Source organism: Myotis yumanensis, unplaced genomic scaffold, assembly GCF_028538775.1.
Source record: "Myotis yumanensis isolate MYYU_CA2020_CCGP unplaced genomic scaffold, mMyoYum1.0.hap1 SCAF_13, whole genome shotgun sequence".
NCBI lineage: Eukaryota > Metazoa > Chordata > Mammalia > Chiroptera > Vespertilionidae > Myotis > Myotis yumanensis.
Window position 1 is genome coordinate 28,593,639 of NW_027223764.1, and position 25,082 is coordinate 28,618,720.

The 25,082-nt window shown below is 37.7% G+C and overlaps 1 protein-coding gene across 2 annotated transcripts in view; it reads left to right on the forward strand.

The window, feature by feature from the left end:
• The window catches only part of PRKG1 (protein kinase cGMP-dependent 1), a 1,083,951-nt gene that overhangs the window by 397,831 nt on the left and 661,038 nt on the right, over positions 1-25,082 (forward strand). The window lies entirely within an intron of this gene.

Below are 25,082 nucleotides of genomic sequence, written 5' to 3' on the forward strand. Positions count from 1 at the left end.
AATCTCTTCCTGCCGTCCATGTAATAAAACTGAAGTTGTGTAGAATAGAGCAAGCAGTCAGTTGTAAGATGTTTCAGCGTATAATTTTATTATTTCTCATTTGTGTGTAGAGAAGAACATTTTAATCCTTATTTTAAAATGACTTCTCTTTTTCCCCAGTTGTCTGGATGACTTGGACTCTAATATACTTTGAAAAGGCAGGGGTTATGGGTACTGTTGGTGCAATGGCTGAGGAGGAGTTTGGTATGAAAGGCACTGCATTTAGCCCGGCTCTTTCGTTGCACAATCGTTGTTAGCATTGGCAGGAGACATCTATAAACATTTTGGCTTGGGATGGCATTATGTACTGTTTTTCTGTTGTTTTTTTACAGCTGATTGATCTCTATTAGTAGCTTTTCAAAGCTTTAAGGGCAATATTGGCCTTCATTAGCGTTTCCTGAACCTCCGCTGTGCCTCCAGGGAGCCTCCATAGAGTACAGGTGTGGACCCTAGCCCTTTAAGGGCTTACTGACTATAAAAGGAAGGCAACCGGCTGGGGAATCTGATTGGGCTGGCTCGTGGTTTTCCCCGGTGTCTTCTCATTGAGGTTATGTGAATTTATGTTTTTTTGACTTATAATACTTGGTCTTCCTTGTTTGAACTTTCTGTCCTTCCTAGTTCATTATACATTGGAAGCCGTGTTGATGCTTACTCAGTTTTTCATGTATCCACCGTGACTCGCTGTGCCAGGTACTGTGCTGGGAGGTGGGGGTGGTGTGGTGAGCAAGTTAAACTCATGGATCCTGAAGTATGGTGGAAATTCCAGAAAAGTCAGCAGGTACTTTATCACAGTGTGATCTGCGCCGAGTACCTTGAAGGGGGGTGGGGTGGGGTGGTTACTTGGTGACCTGAGCTTGCTCTCTTTCTTCTGGACCCTGGGCTTGTTGTGCAGACACCACTCATGCTCCTAGGATACCTGCCTAAGAGGCTTAGGACCCTGGGTCAGGGTGCAGAGCAAACCTAAGTCCTGGAGGAGACAGAACAGGTACTAAAATATAGTAAGTTTTGAACTGGTTTGCCCACGAACTGTGACTTTCAGCAAATAATTTCACTTCTCTATTCATCAGTCACCTGAAAGAAAAAAATAAAGACAGTAGCTCCTCTGAGGAGTGTTTGGGAGGATGAGAGAGTCTGTCTGTACACTTTTTTCCACCTCAGTCCCTGGCATATGGCAGGTGCAAAGTAATTATCAGCTACTGCGCTGTTGATCAATGTGCTGTCCGTGGAGGGACATGCGTAAGAAGAAAGGGAAGGAGTCCGTGCCTTTGGTTTGTGTGCACATCTGTGTTTAAGTATGTAAACACCAGCTGTGGAATTCCGCCGTTCGCCCTTTTGTAATCCCTTGTCTGCCTACTGAGGCTGCAGTTCAATCAAAGCGGCCTTTAAAGACACGTGCTGGATAAATGAGAGGGGCTGCGGCTCACTGATTGCTCCTCCCTCCTGAGGTGCCTTGGGAAAGGGTGTGACTAGCACCCATTGAGCTTAAGAAAGACATTTCAAATTGCCTTTAACTTTGTAGGTCACACTGAAAATGGTTCTTAATGAATTCTTCGAGAACGGGTGAACTGAGGGCATGCCGATCGCAAACAGCCTTAACAGTTGGATATAATACTGCTGTCACCCTCTAGGTATGAGCCTCAGAACCAACAGGCATGTTTAATTTGGCTTTCTGGAGTCTCAATTAAGAGTGCACTTAGGTGAGATTAAATAACTTGTGTAAACGTCGTTTTCTGAACACAGTGCACACTCACTTGCCTACACATAAGCCATTCAGTCATCACTAGAAACGTGTAAGCTAAATTCCCTTATCTCTGTTACAAGGGTAAAGAATGTCGTGTTCAGAATAGTTAACTGACTTGCCAGGTTGCCTGAATTAAAGCTACCAGACATGGAATTAGAAGTTCGACCTTGTTACCGAATTTGGAACACCTGCATGTGATCTTGGTTCTACTTTAATTTTCTTTTGATACTGAGCAAAGTGACTGCTGTGAGCCTTTTTCTGAACTGGGATAGTGTATCTTTCTAAGGGTACTTAGCAGGCTCAAATGAGATGATGAGACATAGGCAGACATTCTCTAAATCAGCGGTTCTCAACCTGTGAGTCGCGACCCCTTTGGGGATCGAACAACCTTTTCACAGGGGTCGCCTAAGACGATCGGAAAACACATATATAATTACATATTGTTTTTGTGATTAATCACTATGTTTTAATTATGTTCAATTTGTAACAATGAAATTGGGGGTCACCACAACATGAGGAACTGTATTAAAGGGTTGCGGCATTAGGAAGGTTGAGAACAACTGCTCTAAATTGTTCAGTGCTATACAAATGTATTAAGCTTGTGGCATCCAAACTTACCTTCAGCTTTAATTGGAAATGCCTTATCCAGGGGCTTTTATCTTGTAGTTCCCTATCTTACTGTTTACTTTGTGTATGTCACACAACTTTTTTAATGTTTCTAAAATACAGAAACATTTTAAATCATTATTCACAGTGACAGTAAATAGATTATTCCTAGCAACTGAACTTGATAAAATAATTATAATTTTCTAGAAGCCTGGAACATACTACACATTCAAATATTTGATAAATAAAGAGGTTGTGTTTTTATATCCATTAAGTAGCTCCTTAAAAATCATATTTTAATAAGTGCTTTAAATCAGTTGTTCTCAAATGGGGGTTACCCTCCCCACAGGAAATATTTGGCAGTGTCTGATGACATTTTTGGTTGTTACAATTGGATGAAAGGGGTGCTATTGTCGTCTACTGGATAGAGGCCAGGAATGCTACTAAACATTTTATGATGCACAGGACAGTTGCCAGAGAACTACCTAGCCCAGTGGTCGACAAACCACAGCTCTCGAGCCACATGCAGCTCTTTGGCCCCGTGGCATAGGCCACGAAGTTTCAATCGCACTGTACGTGCACGCCTGCACGTGGTATTTTGTGGAAGAGCCATACTCAAGGGGCCAGTTTACCGACCACTGATCTAGTCCCAAATGTTAATTATACAGAAGTTGAGAAATCCTGTACTAGATTAAGAACCTCGCTACTCAAACTGGATCTTGGACCAATGATATTGGTCTCACCTGGGACTCTAGAACTGAACTCCTAGACCAATCCCAGAGTCGTCATTTAATAAGATCCCAGGTGATTTGTATGTACGTTAATGTTTGGAAAGCACTGGTTGAAAGTAACACTATTTTTAAAGAACAAACTTTAAGAATAGTTGTAGACTTACCCAAAAGGCTGTAGAGATAGTAGAGAATTCCCTTATACTCTGCACCCAGTTTTCCCTATGACAAACATCTTACTTAAATTCATATGGTAAATTTGTCAGAATTAGTGAACCAATATTGATTAGTAACTAAAACTTTACTCCCATTTTGTTAGACTTTTACCTAATGTTCTTTTTCTGTTCCTGGATCCTATTGAAGATACCACTTTACATTTCTTCTTTTTTTAAAAATTATATTTTATTAATTTTAGAGAGGAAAGGAGAGGGAGAGAGAGATAGAAACATCAATGATGAAGAAGAATCATTGATTGGCTGCCTCCTGCACGCCCCTTATTGGGGATTGAGCCCACAGCCCAGTCATGTGCCCTTGGCCAGAATTGAACTTGGGACCCTTCAGTCCGAAGGCTGACGCTCTATCTATTGAGCAAACCAGCTAGGACACATTTATTCTTCTTAGGCTCCTCTCGCCTGTGACAGTTTCTCAGACTTTTCTTGTCTTTTGATGACCTTAACAGTTTTCAGGGTACTGGTCAGAAATTGTGTAGAATGTTCTTCAATTGAAATTTGTATGTTTTTGTTATGATTATACCAGGATTATGTTATATTTGGAGGGAGACCATGGAGGTAAAGTTCCATTTTCATCACATCATATCAGGGGTATATCCTATCAGCAAGACTTATCACTAGTGATACTTACTTGGCTGAGGTTATTTTTGGATAATACTTATTTTTATAGTTTACATTTATTCCCTATAAGTTTCTTTTATAGTCCTTATATTCTATTTATTTTGATAGCTTGTGGTTGTAGCTTATATTTATCTGATTTAAATTTGCTCTCCTGGCCAATCAAGGCTCTGTCCCACAGTAGCTGCCTTCTGTTTTGAAATTCTGAAGGCCTACGCAGTGACCAGCAAACTGCGGCTAGAGAGCCACATGCAGATCTTTGGCCCCTTGAGTGTGGCTCTTCCACAAAATACCAACTTCTGCACATGGGCCACGAAGTTTCAATCGCACTGTACATGCGCATCCACACGTGGTATTCTGTGGAAGAGCCACACTTAAGGGGCCAAAGAGCTGCATATGGCTCGTGAGCCACAGTTTGTTGACCACTGGCCTAGGGCATTACTGTGCCCAGGTTTATTGTACATGAGGTACTTCAAATTGTAAATTTATAAATGAACAGTTTCACAGATTAAATAGTGGACTTGATTTTCTCTAGGGAAATATCCAGAGTGTAGTGAAGGGCAAATCTGATTAATCAAAAGAGCTAAAAAACCACCTGGAACTAACAACTAGTTGGGAATTATTTTCTCAAAAATGAGAAACCAATCAAATTGGCAGTGTCCTGTCTGAATTCTGAAACATGATAGGAAATTAATGTTGCAGTCCAATGGCTAGTTTCAGAGAATATTTTGTTCCTCTTACAAAATATCTAGGATTTTCACCTGCTGGTATGGTAGGCCCATATGTTAAGAGCTGGGAACACTGATACCCATGTCGTAAGCAGTCATGTAGTACCTATGACGACACCATAGCTCAATCTCTTTATCAGATCTGGACAATTATTCCTAATCTCTGCATTTTAATTGTGCTAAGACAGAATGAGATAAAAAATATTAAAAAGGACTTGTCTCTTAAAATCACCTCACTGTTAGTTCCAACCATGAATTCTTACCACTACTAGACAGTAGAGCACAAGTCTTAGCACATCTCCCACATCTAACATCTGCATCGCCACCTTTGCATTGGTGGCTTTGCTATCTTATAGTTTTCTGCTCTGAACTGAAGAACTCCTGTCCTACCTACAGACCTCAGTTTGATGTTCTACGTAAAACCTTTAAATACAGGATCAGTGGGTCTCCAAATACAGTCAGCAACTATATGAGTAGCTTTACTAATGTTCTAGATATGTAAATTTTCCTCAGCAAGCACCAATCTAAAATGTTAGCCTTGCAAATACCCACTACAGCTCTCTGAGATTCTCAAGAGCAGGATGTCCTTCTCTGGGGTTCCCAAGCAGGAATGTGATGAACCCAGGAGCCATTCTGGACCAATTGGCTTTAAAAATACTTTTTTTCTTTCTATGCAAGTGACACATGAAGGGACTCAGGTTGAGTAGTGGGAAGTAGGTCTCTAAGATGCACAAAATATTAGCTTTTGCCCTATACATTTTTACAAAAATATGTTTGCTGAACTTGGAGAATTCTTTAAGTCAGCTGCTTTTAAATGAAATACTAAAAAGTAGATGATATTCCACAAGCAATTTTTAGGTGAACATTTAAGAATCATATAAACATTGAATTAGACTTGTAGCTATGCTGGATCACTTTGCAGATGAATGCTGAAACCATGGAAAGTTAAACTCATATAATCTACTTCGTCCTCACTGAGCCAGGACAAATGCAGAGCTCTTGGGACACCAATTCTTATATTTTATTCAATTTTTCATGTTGCATCTTTTCTTCAAAGAGTATTATGATAGCCTGATATTTTTAGTAAAACTCTATACAAAATACATATTTCTCTGGGTAAAGTGTAGGCAATGATATCTTTGAGAGATTATTTTACTTTAGTTTTTTTATATGAGGAGTAGACATAATTCTTCTGTCTTGGAAAATATTAAGATTGGGGGAAAACAGAATGCTTTCAAGAGATTGCAGCAGTGGATAAAGCACCAGAACTTCTTCATTAGCATGAAGCAAAAAAGTTTGAGGGAAATTTATCCAAACTCAATTATGACTATAAACACATAGCAATTAACTTCAATATTAGAATTTGAGTTTGTGATCACTGTAAATTATCTCATAATAACATTGGCCCAAAGGGTTGCTATACAAGCTAAATGGTCAAATCATTGTATTTGTTCCTTGGATGTTTCTACTTTGGTCAATGCTATGGCATTTCTTTGCTTACAGAATCTTTCTAGAGACACTTAAAGTAGATGTCACTTAAAAAAGTTGCAAGAGGGCAACTAAACCAGTCAGAAAGGTGAAAATTCCAGGGAAACAATTTTTGGGGCCCTATCTCAAGGAAATAAAACTGAAAAGAATATAGAATTGAAGCCTATAAAAATGACAAAAAGAATGGGTGTAATAAACATATTTGACATATTTATCTTTTAAATTTTAAGAGATAAATGTGGGACAATTGGAAAGAAACCCTGGTTCCTGGAGTAAATATTCCTTTGTAACTTTTTTTCTTAAGTCCATGGTCCTCCCTAACCCGTGTAGGTGCTGTTTCATTTGTATGTTCTGTTCTGATATTGGATGGTGATCATAGTGGAGGGGTTTACTGAGATTAAAGCAACTAAACACTGAACACCTAAGAGCTAATCTTTTATTCTTATGTAGACAGTCTCAGTTTTATATTTTTTCAATTTAGCTCTTGCTCTGCCTGATGTATTGTGAATCTATGAATGAGAAACTAAAGTATGAGATAAGTGAATACCATAGTTGAGTAATCTAAGACCTCTTTGTCAATTTCTTTTCTTTTCATAATCTTATACCTTTATTTTTAGCTACACTTTTTATATGATGTTTCAAAATTATATTGACATTATTTTCTAGCATAAAATTCAGAATACTTGCACTCTTTTTTTTTTCTACACTGGCTGCTCTGGTGAGAAGGGACATGCTTATTCAGCATTGGAGAGGTGACCAGCAGTGACTCTGCCGTCCATGCACTGGTCTTCATGCTTCCAAAAGAGCAGCACTGGATTGGCAAGAAACCAAATACAAGTCTAGACAGGAGACCTGAGTTCTAGTTCTCATTCTGTTTTAGTAAATTTTTTTTCTTGGGACATAATTTTTCTCATTTGTAAAATCAGAGGTTGAATATTATGACTTTGAATGTATATTTCAATGCTAACATTTGATGACTCTGAGGAAATTGGTCTCCTGAGTTATTTTCTCATTCTCATCCCTCTTAATCTAAGATTTATAATTTGGTCTACTTTTCCGCTTTATATATTCAGAATACTGATTCTTGCCTTGAGGCTATTTCTTTCAGATTTCAACATCTCTTTACTAAAAATGTAGAAGCACATTAGAATTCAGTTTTCTAACTTTAATAAACTTCCCAACTGAAGCTATCCAGAGTTATTCTTAGTCAAACTTGGGAAGTTTTCTCTTTTTATTATTTTTGCCAGAAAAGAGTCTGCATAGTAATTTAGTAACAAAAGTTCACTTGTTCAATACTTGATTACTGTGTGAATGGACAGTGAGCTAATTAACTATTCATAATCTTGGAATCCATTTCTAATTCAAGGTTTGTGCTGAAAGTTTGTTTTTGAAACAACTTTTGTTTGTTCTATGTCTTTGTCAATTCTGAAACACTATGGTTTTAGTCCTCTTACTAAAAAATGTTAAATAAGTGGTTTAAAGAATAAGTAGTTTCATTTGTGATTACCCTAATTTAATTACCTAGTTGATTTTTAGTAGCAATTCTATTTTAGGATCCCAGTGCCACGTTAGTATTGAATGACTTCACCCCACCTCTTCCTCATTTGTAACAGCTGAAAATATGACTACAACATAAACAATTTTGGCATCTCTTTTCCTGAACAATAAATATAGGATTAAATTTATCTATAGTTTAATATCTATTATGTTTACTATCAGTAGTATTAAATAACTCTTAATCTTAGATTAAAAGTTTTTAATTGATTTACTTAATATATCAATTGTAATTATAGGGGTCTTAGACATATGACTTAAAATAAGTGAGGATTACCCATGAATTTTAAATGAAATACATTTCTTTAACTGGAGGAATGAAAAAATATCTGACTCTGGTTGCTTTCTGGTAAACTTCTATCCAAATAAAAGCCTTTACATCAGCAGAAAAAGATGTCATTGATCCTTAGACAGTAACAAAAATGTTGTTCTACCTATATTGTAGTGTGCCAAAACACTTCGTGGTTTAACACAGTTTCTCTCTCAAGGTTCTGTGGGTTGCCCGAGTTCAGCAGGTGTTTCTCGTGTAGGACCCTCACATGTTGGTAGTCAGATGGCTGCTGTGGATACTTGGCCAGATTGGCCATTCAAGATCATTTAATCATATGGTTGGCAATCGGGGCTGACTGTTGGCTGGAGTTTGGGTAGAGTGCCTAAATGTCGGCCCTCTGTGTAGCTTGAGTATCTCACAGCATGGTGGCTGGGTTTCACGGGGAGCCTTCCAAGAGGTCTTCACTGTGTTCTGTTGGCCAAAGAAGTCATAGGGCCTGACCAGACTTAAGGAGGTTGAAAAATAGAAACTACCTCTTGATGGGAGAGCCTGGTAGGGGCACAGTGAGATGGGCGATGCTGTCATGGGATTTTGGACAATCCAATCCAATATAATATGTTTAAAGAAATGTCCTACAATATTCCTTAATGCTGGGATTGGCAAAGCAAAGTCTGAAGACCAAACCCATCCTCTGCCTATTTTTGTAAACGAAGTTGTATTAGAACACAGACATGTTCATACACTTAAAGTTGGCTGGGGCCGCTTTCTCACTGTGACAGTAGTTAAGTAGCTGCTATCAAGACAATATGACCCGCAAAGCTTAAAATATGTATAGTCGTTCCTTTTCAGAAAAATGTTACCAACTACTACCTTAATGTCTTCATTTTGTAAAAGAACATTATTCACTGAATACATTTGCTAATAAGTACATGAATTTAAATTTTTATTGTCTGTAAAAGTTTCCTATTGCTTTTTACTCTAGGCAATATACCAACTGAAAAAGACCCATAATTCTGTCGTGGTTCTCTGATAGTTTCCACAAAATTTAACTTCTTTTTCTTTTTAAAATAGAAGCTCTCCCTTCTGTCTCTACCTTCACCCCCCAAATGTGAACTGTGTTGTTTGTTTATAGGGTTACTTGTTTGTTTGATCAGATATTGTATGAGTCACCGTGGTCCTGAAGCCCAAACTGTTAGCAAATAGAAACAGCCTGGGGAGTGCAAAGAAATACAGAACTCAGCACTCCACACTCTAAAGGGCTTCATTTACTTGACCTGGGCTGCAAAATAGTTCAATGAGTTAATCATAGTATTCAGAAGACCTGCCTTCTTCTATAGATAATAAGGGAAGATGAAGCAAGCTCATTTCTAAAAGCATCTCGGGTACTTTCTGTAAATGTAATATTAGGCATACTAATTCAATCACTTAGATATAATTTCAGAATGTAATAGTATTTTCATATTTAATTAGACTGAAATCTTCAGGTGCTGGTATGAATGTAGCATATTTTTCTGCCAAAGTCATACTGTTATCATGCATAATTTATAAAGCGCCACCGGTATTGGCTTTTGTTTCACAAAACTTATCGTTTTTCTCCTAAGGACTTTAAAAACTAAAAGATAAATCAACTAATAATAGGAAGTGTGATCTGTTGAAGAGCTAAATGTGAGTGTTGGGGGTATATCTTGAGAATGGTTTTAAGAAGGAAGAAATACTGCTGAGTGGATAAGTAAAAAGCCAGTCTTCATTGATGAAACAAGTAATGATTCTTCAGAGGGATGATGGTTAGAGATGATAAAAGATAAACTGAAGCATATTAAACACTTTTAAGAGTTTACCGGGGGTGGGGGGTGGGGGGGTCTTTTTCAATAGGGCAAACATCCAAACTAGCAGATAGGAAAGAGCTCTGAGAAGCTGCACCAAATGGAAGACTCACAGGCAGAAGAGAGAGGGGAAAAGAAAGTTATGCCCAGGAGAAAGGTGGGCAGTTATTTCTTTTTTTTATATTTTATTGATTTTTTACAGAGAGGAAGGGAGAGAGATAGAGAGTTAGAAACATCGATAAGCTGCCTCCTGCACATCTCCTACTGGGGATGTACCCGCAACCCAGGTACATGCCCTTGACTGGAATCGAACCTGGGACCTTTCAGTCCGCAGGCCGACGCTCTAGCCACTGAGCCAAACCGGTTTTGGCAGTGGGCAGTTATTTCAAGGTGACTTTCTTTGAGGAAGTGGTAGGGGCCTGGCAGGTGGATTATTTCACTTGTGTGAAGCAGGTGATTCAAGACTGACTAGTTTAAGATCCTATTTCCATGAGAGCAGAAACTGGAATGAAGTTAATTCTCAGTGCAGTGATGTGGGGCAGAGCATGAATGACTTTATTTTGGGCCTGTTGTCTCCTTTTTAACAGGGTAAGAAGAATGTCAGAGTGCCGTCCAGTAGAACTTTCTGTAATATGTACATATTCTGCACAGTCAGTATGACAGCCCGATGTAGCATTTCATCATTGGCTAGTGAAACTGAAGAAATGAATTTTAAATTTTACTTTAAATTAATTTACATCTAAAATAGCCACATGTGGCAAATGGCTGCCACATTGGAGAGCACAATACACAGAAAACAAAATGCTCTTGGAAAGGAAGATGAGGAGATTGAAAACAATTGTTATTCACCATTATAGTGAAAATTCCCCCCAAACAACAGTATGATTAGAGTTAACACTTTGTCATAATCATCACTAATAAAAATGTTAATAGTGTGGAAAGTATTGTAATAAAAATTAGTCTTTGGTAATTGGTAAATATAGCCTGTCAAAGGAACAAATAGTATGATTAGTCCATTATCAGAAAAAAAAAACAAAAACAAAAAAACAACACACTTTTCCATAGTCTAGTTTACAAAACTTGGTGTGATGTGCTATCTGTCACATTTAGGTTAAATATAATAGAAAACAATGAAGCAGATTTAGTCACAGAGGCTATCTCCAGTAGTAGTTAATTTGTAGAAAAATTTCATTTTTTCAGTTTGAATGAACAGATGGCCTATTCATTAAAATTCAAAAGTAGATAATTACTTGATTCCAGTATTTTTAGCAAAAGGACATTTTATAACATTGTGTTTGGAGAAGTCTCATAGGTCTTAAAATGTCTTGTGTGGCTGGACACATAATTCTCCGCTGCCTGTAACTGCCTGCCAAGCTAACTGGATAAGATCGTTAAAAATAGCCTTTAGTTCTCCAACACCAGAACACTCACTTAAAAACAAATTGCTGGTCTCTCTGAAGAAAAATCTTTATATTAACCCCAAAGCCCTGCTCAAGCATTCAATCAGCAAATGTTTATCATTTTTGTGCTGGGCATTTGAAATTAGAATGTATATTTGAAAGATTGCCCCTGCCCTTAATATGATTAAGTAATCATTAATATGATTAAGTAATCATTGTTCAATAGAGGTTCTAAAGTCTTAAAGGGTATCGTATATTTATACTGGACACAGGGACTAGAAAATAATGTTCTTGACTATTGAAAGCATGGAGTTCATCAAATGCACAGCCATGTTTTTCCCACCAGGGGGGTTTCTCTTTGTTCAGTGGTCCAGTGTATTTGTGTCACTGTGGTGAGGATCTCCTCTGGAGGTTGTCCATGTCCCTGCTTTTAATTTGTTTTGATTCTGTCTTAATATCCACATAGAGGGGAGAGTATTACTTGAGAAATTCAACCAGGTTTCTTCTTAGGGTTGTGACTCTTTTCTTTTTTAACCTATAGAGTTGGAGAAACTGATCCTTTTTCATTCATCAAAGAGGTTTACTGAGTGCCAGCTTATAATAATTTTTCACAGCTAATGAACAATAGTAACACCCCAAGCCCAGACCTGTGTCTGTACCGTTAGTTTCTTTGTGTATTAAAAGCACATGTCTTTGTGATATGACAAAGGTATTTTTAAGAAAATAGAAATCTTTATTAATAAATTATTATGCTACTTTCTCTGATATAAAAAGCTATGATATATTGTGTTTTATCTGGGACAATATTTCCTGGGACTTGTTTAAGTTTCCCACTCACCAAAAGCCTGCTCATTGCAGCAGCTGGATTTTAGTTGTGGTCAAACATGCGTAACACCCCCAAATGGAGTTAAATAGTCCTGTGCCTTTGCTGCCTTCTCATGTCTACATGGTGGTGTTAGCGTAGGAAAAATCTTCTAATTTTGCTGCGCTTTGTAACAAATAAAATATGTGGGAAATGTGAAGGACTTATGTAGGCACTTTTGTCTTGTTCTTACAGAAGAATTTAATTTTATTCTTAATTTATAATCCTGGAGGTGTCAACTGGCCCCATATCATCTTTCATGACTTTATACTTTCCCAATAGAGGCCAAGGATTTCAAAGTCCCTTAAGCAGTGGTTCTCAACCTTCCTAATGCCGCAACCCTTTAATACAGTTCCTCATGTTGTGTTGACCCCCAACCATAAAATTATTTTCGTTGCTACTTCATAACTGTAATTTTGCTACTGTTATGAATCGTAATGTAAATATCTGATATGCAGGATGTATTTTTAGGGGTCGCGACCCGCAGGTTGAGAGTCTTAAGTGAACATTAAAAATAAAGGCCCACAATGGAAGGATAAGGACACATATGTAATACCTTAATCAATAAAGAAAAAAAAAATAAAGGCCCAGAGCTAGTGAACCTTTAATATTATTTTTCCCTCTGAAGTTTCAGTGATATACAAGGCAGTATGTTATTTAGCTTTGAAGCACAATTTAAAATTACACTGCACCAAAAGTCTTCTATAGTACATTTGCATTTTTAATCCTAATATGTTAGATAGCAGAGTTTTCTTATAATATTATTTAAGCATATTTTATATCCCAATTTTTATGCCAAAACTGTTTATTGGACAGAAACACAGTATTAGTTTAATATGTATTTCATAATAATCTAACATAAAACACAGTATTTTTTCCTTAGATCTTTTGGGAATCATTATCCTGCCTTGAAGCAAAAGTAAAAATTCCTATTTATTTGGGGTGTGAGTGTGGTGGGAGAGAGTTTATTTTTTAGAAGAGAAGAAAGAAACTAGTTAATCAGATGAAAACTTCTTGTCTGGTCTAGGTGTGAGTCAGTAGATGAACTATAAAATCTGGAAAACTGAGAAAGAAAAGTGGACCTTACTGTCATTTAGAAGTGCTTGAATTCCGAACATAAATGACTAAAGGGCATTTTTAGATAGGAACAAATTATTCACGGACAGTACTGTCATTAAGAATAATATTTTTCTATGGAAATCAGTTTTTTAAATTAATTCATTGATGCTTTACGTAGAACTTCACATCCTTTTAAATATTTTAAACCTATTGGGTCTTTATAAAGGTTCAGTAATAGAGTACAAATGTGATGAACATAAATGTGTTCAGATAAAAGTGTGTTTTTTTCAATATGTATATTTTTATTTTTAACAGTTTAGTGAGATAAGAGTTTTTGATATTCAAGAAAAAGCATATTTTTATAGTTTCCATTTAAGCAGCATATCTGTCTTATTTTTCTTTGTTTCTCCCCCATTCCTCCTATGACTGAAGATATATTTTTTTTCCTTTTTTTTTAATTTTTATTTATTTATTTATTTATTTATTTATTTATTTTTGATTTTTGCTAAAAGTATTACAAAGGGTATTACATAAGTGTCCTTTCCCCCCGCCCCCCCCCGCCCTTGACCAACCCCTGCCCTCCCCTACCCCCCAGTGTCTTATGTCCATTAGTTATGCTTATATGGATGCATACAAGTCCTTCGGTTGATCTCTTACTCCCCTCCCTCCTGGCCCCCAACCCTCCCTGGCCTTCCCACTGCAGTTTGACAATCAGTTTGAGGCAGCTCTGCCTCTGTATCTATTATTGTTCAAAGTTTGTAATGGTCTTTATTATCCATGAATGAGTGAGATCATGTGGTATTTTTCCTTCATTGACTGGCTTATTTCACTTAGCATAATGCTCTCCAGTTCCATCCATGCTGTTGCAAATGGTAAGAGTTCCTTCTTTTTTACAGCAGCATAGTATTCCATCGTGTAGATGTACCACAGTTTTCTAATCCATTCATCTACTGATGGGCACTTAGGCTGTTTCCAGATCTTAGCTATGGTGAATTGTGCTGCTATGAACATAGGGGTGCATATATCATTTCTGATTGGTGTTTCTGGTTTGTTGGGATATATTCCTAGAAGTGGGATCACAGGGTCAAATGGGAGTTCCATTTCCAATTTTTTGAGGAAACTCCATACTGTCTTCCATAGTGGCTGCACCAGTCTGCATTCCCACCAGCAGTGCACAAGTGTTCCTTTTTCTCCACATCCTCTCCAGCACTTGTCATTTGTTGATTTGTTGATTATGGCCATTCTGACAGGTGTGAGGTGGTACCTCATTGTTGTTTTGGCTAAAGATATATTAATAAAATAACTTCCAAGGTGAGAGGCAGACCAAATGGCCATGGAGCCAATTAACCTTAGTTGGCAAACAATGAGATGGCATCCATGATAGATTTCTAACAAGTACTCCAACCAGCTAGGATAACTCATTTTGTTTTATTTATTTATTATTCCTTGCATCTTTATTCTTTTTACTCAATAATATATTTTAACAATCACTTTATATTAGTACAAACAAATCTGCTTCATTCATTTTAAAATTATATAGGTTTCAGGTGTATAATTTTATAATACCAGGTATATACTGCACATGTCCATTGTTTTATGTGTTCACCGTTCCAAGTCAAGTCTCCTTCCCTCACCATTTATTCCCCCCTCTACCCTCTTCTATCTCCCCTATCCCTTTTTCCTGCTGGTAATCAATATTATTATCTCTGAGTTGTTTATTGTTGTTTGTTTTTTGGGTGTTTTTTTATTTTTTTTACTTAATCTCTTCACCTTTTTCACCCAGTCCTCCCCTCTGACAGCTGTCAGTCTATTCTTTATGAATCTGTTTCTATTTCCTTCCTTAGTTTATTTTGTTCATTAGATTCCACAGTTGAGTGGCTTATTTCACTTAGCATAATGTTCTTCTCCAGATCCATTCATGCTGTTGCAAAGGGTATGATTTCATTCTTTTTTACAGTTGAGTAGTATTCCATTGTATAAATGTATAGATAAACAATAGACATATGAAAAGATGCTCAATGTCACTAATCAGAGAAATGCAAATTAAAACTATAGTGAGATATCACCTCACACCTGTCAGAATGGCTATCATCAATAAATCAGCAAACAAGTGTTGGTGAGGAGTTGAGCAAAGGAACATTTGTGCTCTGCTGGTGGGAATGCAGACTGGTGCAGCCACTGTGGAAAGCGGTATGGAGGTGGCTAAAAAAATTAAAAATGGAACTGCCTTATGATCTAACAATTCCACTCCTGGAATATATCTGAAGAAATCTGAAATTCTAATTCAAAATAATTATAGGCACCCTTATGTTCATTGCAGCCAAGATTTGGTAGCTTCTCAAATGTCCATCAGTGGATGAGTGAATAAAAAAGCTGTGATACAATAACTTGTTTTGTTTTAAATCTACTTTGTCTTCTCTTTCTCAGACAAATTCTGGGCCATCAACAATAGTTGTTAATATAAGAATCTATGAGGAATCTAGATGATCATTCCATTACCCAGGGGGGTTCCTCACTTTTTTTTTTTTTTTTGTCCAAGGACTCCTATGGAAGTCTTGTGTCTAGGAACCTCAATTTAGAATATTTTTAAGTGCATAAAATTGGCTACTTTAGATTGCCAAGGAAACCAATTAAATAAAACTATTAACTAAAATAATTAAAAAAAACCTTATGATTCACTAATACATGTGTATCTTTCATTAAAAATGAAATATTAAATAATAACATCTAACATTGTGTCCAATAACTACCCTAAGTTTGAAGGAGTGATGAGCATGAACTATTTTTATTTTTATTTTTTTAATATATTTTATTGATTTTTTTACAGAGAGGAAGGGAGAGAGATAGAGAGTTAGAAACATCGATGAGAGAGAAACATCAATCAGCCGCCTCCTGCACATCTCCTACTGGGGATGTGCCCGCAACCCAGGTACATGCCCTTGACCGGAATCGAACCTGGGACCTTTCAGTTCGCAGGCCGATGCTCTATCCTCTGAGCCAAACCAGTTTTGGCATGAACTATTTTTAAAGATATATGCAACAACCATCACATTAAAATATAATTTATATTGGTAACATTGTCACAGGTACTGTTAAACTAATATGGTTTGTTACTATGGAAATGCTACATTTGAATTAGAAGTTAGTAAAAATGTATAGAATATATATATTCAAGTTCACAGATCCTCTGATTTCTGTTAGGTTAAGAAACTTTGAGTTAGACTACAAAGTTTGAATAAGAGAATGACAAAGATGAAGATTTAGAGTCAGTTTAATTTAGGTAAAATGATAGTTTATGGGAGGACTAGATACACAATGCGAAAGATTTGACTTCTGACTCCAGAGAAATGAGTGTGACTTTCTTAGCTGAGGGATAGTGTATCTGAATAATATTCAAGAAAGTGAATTCTATTCTCTTTGCTGTGTAGCTTGTTGGCAGACAATCCAGGGAAGAAGCTTGCTCATGTCACCTTAAGTGCTAGTAGTTTAAACTATCAAACAAAAATTCTGAGTGTGAACTATTTATTGCTCTGTAAGAATACCAAAATATTTTTGGTAAATGGAGGGAGAGGTTGACCATTTAATTATTGTTCTGCTTTCTGTGGACTACATGGGCAATATAATTAAAATGAAATCCTATGGCTTTCCCACAAATATGATCACAGTAGTGGTCATTTTCACTAACATTCCAATTATTTACCAGTGAGTATTTACTGACCACCTACTGTTTACAGCCAGACACTGCAGGAATTACATGATTGCTCCTTCGGTTAGTTTAGTGAATAGTAATATATGTATAGTGCTGCCTCACCCACCAAACTCTTTCACATTCATTTCACATAGGAATCCTGTGAGTATTCATATATGAATCCTTTATTGGCCTTATTGCAGAAACTGTGTGCCAACGGTCCTGATTTGTCAAAAGCAGTGAGAACCAAAATATCAGCTTAGATTTGATTTCATATTTTTTTCTTCTACCTCTTAAGAGCCAGTGTGAATCCAAGCAAAGGTGTCAAATGGACTTGGACAAAGAAGCAACATCTCTTGTTCTAACCTTCTGATTGAAGCCAACATCTCTTGTTCCACCCTTTCTAGATTTAGCTAAAATTAGCTTAAGTTCCCACTTGATATCCTGTGAAAAGACTGATGTCCTCCCCCAAAACATCTGCCAATTCTTGAGTCCTTAGTTTCTTGTAATTACATAATTACTTCATTATCTCCTGCTTTTCTGCTCCCCATTATCACTAATTCTTCACTTCCTTGCCTCCCTGTTCTTTGATATATCCAAGCAATGAATCATACTCATGCTTTCATCTTCCCCCAAACCTTTCACAGGAGAAATTAGTATAAAACATGCTAATTTGGAGAGAAAGATAGGACATTAATTCTGACAACACGTAACTGAATATTGTACATTAAACATCCCTTTTACTAAAAGTCCTGCAGCCTCTTCAACGTGAAGCTTTCCTACTGGCCCCTTCCTCTGTAATCTCCAGCTTCTTGCTCATCTCCTTTCTCCCTTCACTTCCTCTGCTCATTTATTACTCTGCTCTTTCCCACTCCTGTATTTTCTGAACCAAGACCTCGAAACCTCCCACGCCTTTCCTAAAACTGTATAAAAGTTTTTATTCTAAAAGAATAAAAAAGGAAATTTCCTCAAGAATTTCTTTTTTAAAAAATATATTTCTTTATTGATTTCAGAGAGGAAGGAAGAAGGAGAGAGAGAGATAGAAACATCAATGATGAGAGAGAATCATTGATCGAGCCCGCAACCCAGGCATGTGTCCTTGGCCGGAATCGAACCTGGGACCCTTCAGTCCACAGGCTGACGCTCTATCCACTGAGCCAAGCCGGCTAGGGCTCAAGAATTTCTTTTAATCTACTTATTATTTGTCTTGCCACATGCATTATCTAATTAAATTATCATAAGGCTATGAAATAAAATACTGTTATCTCTTATGTTTAAATCCTTTATCCATTTTGCATTTATTTTTGTGAATGGTGTAATTTGGTGGTCTAGTTTCATTTTTTTTTTTTTTGCATGTATCTGACCAATTTTCCCAACACCATTTATTAAAGAGACTGTTTTGACTCCATTGTATACTCTTGACTACTTTGTCTAATATTAATTGAGCATAATGGCTTGGGTAGATTTCTGGGTTCTCTGTTCTGTTACGGTGGTTTATATGTCTGTTCTTGTGCCAGTCCCATGCAGTTCTGAGAACAGTGGCTTTGTGATATAGCCTGGTATCTGGTGTTGTGATCCCTCCAACTTTGTTCTTCTTTCTCAAGATTGCTGTGGCTATTCAGTCTTTTTTTATTCCATATGAATTTTTGGAGCATTTGTTCTAGGTCTGTGAAATATGCCATTGGTATTTTAATGGGATTGCATTGAATCTATAAATTGCTTTGGGTAGTATGGACATTTTAATGATGTTGATTCTACCAACCCATGAACACAATATATTCTTCCACTTGTTTGTCTTCCTCTATCTCTTTTTCCAACATCCTGTAGTTTTCTGAGTACAGGTCTATTACCTCCTTAGTTAAGTTTATTCCTAGGTATCTTAATTTTTTTGTTGCAATGGGAAATGGGATTATTTTATTAGTTTATCTTTCAAATCTTAGAAGAATCCATAGGCAGCAAAATATCAGACATATGTTGTAGCAATATCTTTATTGATACAGCTCCCAGGGCAATGGAAACTAATGAGAAAATAAACAAATGGGACTACATCAAAATAAAAAGCTTCTGCACAGCAAAAGAAACCATCAACAAAACAACAAGAGAGCCCACTGCATGGAATAACATATTTGCCAATGCTATCTCTGATAAGAGTTTAATCTCCAAAATTTACAGGGTATTCATACAACTTAACAAAAGAAAGATAAATAATCCAATCAAAAAATGGACAAAGGACCTAAATAGATAGTTTTCGAAAGAAGACAAACAGAAGGCCAAGAGACACATGAAAACGTGCACAGAGATGCAAGAGATGCAAATCAAAACGACAATGAGGTACCATCTCACACCTGTCAGAATGACTATCATCAACAAATCAACAAACAGCAAGGGCTGGCGTGGATGCGGAAAAAAGGGAACACTCGTGCACTTCTGGTGGGAATGCAGACTGGTGCAGCCACTGTGGAGAACAGTATGGAGTTTCCTCAAAAAGTTAACAATGGAACTCCCATTCAACCCAGTCATCTCACTTCCAGGAATATATCCCAAGAAATCAGGAACACCAATCAGAAAGGACATATTCACTCCTGTGTTCACATCAGCACAATTTACCATAGCTAAGATTTGGAGACAGCCTAAGTGCCCATCAGCTGATGAGTGGATTAGAAAACTGGTACATCTACACAATGGAATACTATGCTGCTGTAACAAAGAAGGAACTCTTACCATTTGCAATAGCATGGATGAACCTGGAGAGCATTATGCTAAGTGAAATATGCCAGTTGGAGAAAGATAAATATCACAGGATCTCATTCATTTGTGGAATATAATGAACAACATAAACTGATGAACAAAAAAGGTCGAGACAGAGAAACACCTAAAGGACCATCAAACCTCAGAGGGGAGGTCGGGTAGGGCTGGCAGGGGCAAGGGAGAGGATGGTAAGAGATCAACCAAAGGACTTGTATGCATGCATATTAGCATAACCAATGGACACTGAGGCAGTGGGGGCTTGTTCTGGGGAGTGGGAGTGGCCAGGAGTGGTTGATGGGGGGGAGGGGGAGGTGAAGGAGACATGTGTAATACTTTAAACAATAAAAAAAATACTATTATCTCAAATCTGTAGTGTGGTCATCGAGGCATAGAGAGCTAAATAACTTATGAAAGATTCTGCAACCAGTCCGTGCTAGAGCCGGGACTTGATATTAACAAGTACGTCTGAAAAAAAAAGTTACCATTCTAACATCAGTGAAATATTCTTGTAAGTCTTGCTTCAAAAGTTTCTGTAATCACTTCTATTTCAGGTGACATCTGCTGGGGAAAATTATTCAGTAAAGTAGCTTGTGGCTTTATTCAATCCAATGTTCTCATGGCTTTATTCAATTCAATGTTCTCAAGTATGGCAACCTGGTGCTAACATTTTTTTTTTATTGCAATTTACATCTGGTGGAGGTTAAAATAACACAGAGGCAAAAGTTGTCCCTTTAAATGTATTTTGTATGTGCACAGATTTACTTTACATCAGGGTTTCTCAACTTTGGAACTACTCACATTTTGAGGTGAATAATGCTTTGCTGTGGGGGCTGTTCTATGCATTGTAGGATGTTCAGCAGTGTTCCTGGCCTCTGTCCTTGAGATTCCAGTAGACTCTTCCTAGTTATGACAGCAAAAACTGCCTCGAGACATGGGCACATATCCCATCTATATAAATAAAAGCCAAGTAACTGGAACGACCAGAACAACTGGTCACTATGACATGCACTGCGGCCGGCCCACTGGCCTGATGGGGGTGGGGCCGGCTGGCCAACTGGCCTGAAGGGGGTGAGGCCAGCAGGCCAACCTCCTGTGTCTCCTTCCCCTGGCCAGCCGACCCCCATCAGCCCAATCAGCCCAATCAGGGCAGTCTGGCTGGACCCTACCCATGCACAAATTCGTGCACTGGCCCACTAGTGAGGTTAATATTGCCGCCAGTTGAGAACCATTACATTACATCATAAACTCTCCCGTGCTTAATATTAAAACATAGCAAAGACAAAACTCATATAATGGGCACCTACCAGTCTGACAGTGACATTGGTACTCCTGTCATTTGCCCGTCTCTAAGGAAATACAGTTGTATATAAATAAAACTGAAAGACGACAAATACAAAAGAAAGCAAATCCATAAGTAAACCTCCTCTCCTGTCGGAAATACAGCCATGCTGGTGACAATACAGCTCAACCACATAGTGTTGAATTTGGTTGAATCTAGCAACTACAGAAACCTGTATGAGGGAATTCATAATGTAAAGGCTGTGGCTATACAAAAACGTGAAAGTACAGTCATACAGATTAGATGAGAAAAGAGATGGGAGGTCTTGTCTAGATGGGACCTTGGATGTAACAACTGTCTCCTTTTAATGGTCAATCCAGTTGTTCTGAGTGTTCAACCAGGGTTGTTGGAACTGAGCACAGTGTGTATAATTAGGTTATTACTGGCCATCCTATTTCTGCCTGCCGGTAATAAATCTCCAAGCTGATTTGCCTTAGTATAAAAGTTCTTGTGGCACAAAACCACAGGTTGGTGAAAAACCCATAAAAATAAACAAAGCCAGGAGATTCTGGGTCTCCTGGCCTACTGATTCTTGTAAAAGATAGATAAAATGTGGTATGTGCATCGTGGTGCCAAAAAGCAGGAGGTAGGTTGATTGTTGCTCAAAGTGGTAAGTTTTAGGACTTACGACTCAGCCCATTCCAGATCATAAATCGGCATATGGTAAGTGAAATAGAATAAAAAATGCATTCAAGTTACTATGGTAGAGCTTTCATTTAGTGATGCTAATGGCAGGAGTGAGAAAAGAACTAAGTGAAACTATAAGTAAACCTAATTTTAGCCAACTGTTTCAATATCTCTATGCAAACAACTTGACAATTCAGAAAAATCTAAATAAAAATGATTTGAATGTTTCTTTTCTTTCCTGGCAGAGATAGTGCATAGTAAAAATAACAGCAATATAGTATCACACTTTTTAAAAAAAAGCAAAAGTGAATGAAAAAGAGCAGAAGCAGAAAATATAGATTAGCCTCATTTCAGAATATCATTAGTTCTCCAAAAAAACAGTTCTAGTAACCTCTAGTCTTTATTTGTTTTATTTTTAAATATATTTTTATTGATTTCAGAGAGGAAAGGAGAGGGTGAGAGAGAATCATTGATTGGCTGCCTCCTGCATGCCCCCTACTGGGGATGGAGCCAGCAACCTGAGCTTGTGCCCTTGACCAGAACTGAAAACAGGACCCTTGAGTCTGCTGAGCCAAACCAGCTCGGACTCTAGTCACTGTTTAGTCAGGGGAAATAATGGGAAAAGTCCAAAGCTTACTAGACTATATTGAAAATCTTTCAGCTACTCCTTTAAAAAAATGATTTGAAATCTAACATACTTGAAAATAAAACTGAAAAATCAAAAGTCATGAATAAATGCTGATCAATGTCTTCTAGTTATTTAAAGAAATAGAAATTAATCAGTGCTGACCAGAAGTAAATTCATCGAACTGGGCTCCTAAAGTTAATAGCAAATAATAATTATATAGAAACCTCCAAGCATGGTCTGCCTCTACAGTGGTTTAAGCCCCTGGGAAAAGCATGGCACATATTCAGCCTATTCGACTTTTCCTGTTTGCTTTACCTGACTTTCCCCCCTCACCACTAAAATAGCCACACACAGTCCTACCTATTTTCTATGCAATTGGATTACATTCAAAACAAATCTCAGAGGTAGCCACAGAGTGAAAAAAAGAGTCTTAGAGAGGGGTGTGACTTTAAGATGCCCCTAATACTTTAAGTCAAGTTGATCAGGTGGGAATAGGGGCCACTGGGTGTATGAGTGAAGTTTTAACTGTCTTGTTCTTGGTTTTCTTAAGTGGATCACACAGGCCATATTTAGGAATCATTTGTGAATGTATAATCACTTCTAATTTTGCTTTAAGGCTAGTGTGTGGCATAGTGAATGAACTTAACCAAATTCACATTTCACATCAATAACTCACTTTACTGGGTTCTTGGGAATTAGAATATTTCTAAATGTCTCTCGAAGAACTCTCATTAAGGCCTGTATGTACTTACCTTTCTCTTTAGCTCCCAATCATGCCTGCCTCCCTAAATTACTCCCTCCCCATCCCCATGATAGGTGCTACAGAAGGATAAGAGATCAAAGCACCACTCGGGGCATATTTAGAAACACTGAGTTTCTGTTTAGCATTTAAATTTTTCTGCTCATTAAAAAAAATATGCAGTGCTTTTTGGATCATTCTCATCTTTCATATGAGATCAGATCCCCTACTTGCTTGGCTATTGGGAATATATTGAATCTTCAGTGTTTAACCTAACTTGGAAAACATGTTTTATTTTTTGCTTTTCTAATTAATATCAAATATAACCTTCTTAAATATAGAAAAGCAAATTATATATAATAATAATTTATATCCATCTTTTGTTTAAAATGAGTTAGACATGAAAAAATAAGGCAAATATATGTCAGGAAAATGAGTTGGAACCAGCAGTGACCTCCTGGTTCATGGGCTGACACTCAACCACTGAGTCATGCCAGCCAGGCTATATAAACTTTTTTAAAGAGGTTTTTAAAAAATATTTAAGATTTTATCTCAATAGATGTTTTAAAAATCAATTAGGGTATCAGCATTGTGATTTTATAGATATTACTAGAGGCCCGGTGCACGAATTCATGCATGGGTGGGGTCCCTCGGGGTGGCCTGCGGGTGGCCTGGCGCCACCCCCTCACCTGCTCCACCATCCCGCCTGCAGGACGATAGATCAGTGCCTGGGAGCCAAGCAGAGGCTCTTCCCCTGACCCCTGCCACCGTCTGTGGGGCCATTGGCAGGGTGATTGGGCCCCCACTTGCACCTGCCTTGGCCTGGCGCTGCCCACTCATCTGCTGTACCATCCCACTGCAGTCCTGCTCTCATCAGGGCCCCTTAGGGCCGGCAGTGCCTCCACTGTCACCTGCTGCCAGCACCACATTGCCAATTCCTGCCATGTTCTCTGCTGCCCCCTGGTGGTCAGCACACATCATAGCAAGCAGTCGCATTCCCAGTTGAACTCCCAGTCGAGGGGACAATTTGCATATTAGGCTTTTATTATATAGGATTGCTTAGATAAAACTAGATTGATTTTTAAAAGGAGGCCATGAACTTTTCATAGCCAAAACTCTGAAAAGTTCAGTGTTACAGGAGCACACAGCTAAGGGAACAATTGTGAAGTTGATGAATGAAGGCCTGAAGTTGGCAACAACTTGGTAGCATTAGTGGTTTCAGTCACTAGCTCATGGCAAGGCTTAGGCTTTTCTTCTGTAGACTGTGGGTAGGTAGGTAACCTGGAGAAATAGTAGAAAGGGAGGATTACAGTTAGAATCGATTGCATTACCTTTTTGTTTCTCCCCTTGTTTTGTTAGGTGATAGAATTACTGTGTACAGAGCTCTGACATTTTTTAAAATCTATTTTTTAATTCCCCTCATGAATAGCATTTTCCTTACTTGCAGGCAACAATGTGTATCCAGTGAAGAATGTTCCTTTAGCTTTTTCCTTCTTTAACATTTCATTTTCCAGGTCCTTTGTGGAACCTAAACAACTCCTAGTGTCTCTTTCCCTCAACCCTTGTGGTTGGTTCTTCCTTACAGTCAGTGTTGCAGGGCCGGGAAGCTGAAAACAGAGACTTGCTCAAGTCAGATAAGATGTTTAAAAATAATAGATACCATGAACTACAATTAAGTAATGCCCAAGGGTCAAAGTCATCTCCCTTTCCATCATAGCTGCCTTATTCAAATAAGAATTCTCCAGTATGAGGTGTGCTATAGAAAATGTAGCCACTCAATTTTTCTTTCAAAGTCAAAATGACATTAAAATTAGAATTAGCATAGTTTTCTAATATCACATTAGGAATAATTTCACATGTTTACATTTTTGTCTCCATCTCTTTCTGGGGTTTTCTTTCAGTTTCGTGCCAAATCTTACTTGTGATTAATTTAAGAGAGGATACGGATTACTTAATTTGTGTATTTTATTTAATATTTTGCATTACATCTTGATGATGACTTTGTTTTAATTGGTAACTGCTTTGCATTTTTATTTTATTTTTTATTTTATCTTTTTTGTTTAAAGTATTACCTAAGTCCCCCTTTTCCCCCCATTAACCTCTTCCAGCCTGCTCCCATCCTCCCCCCCACAGGCCCTCACCGCCCCATTGCCTGTGCCCATGGGT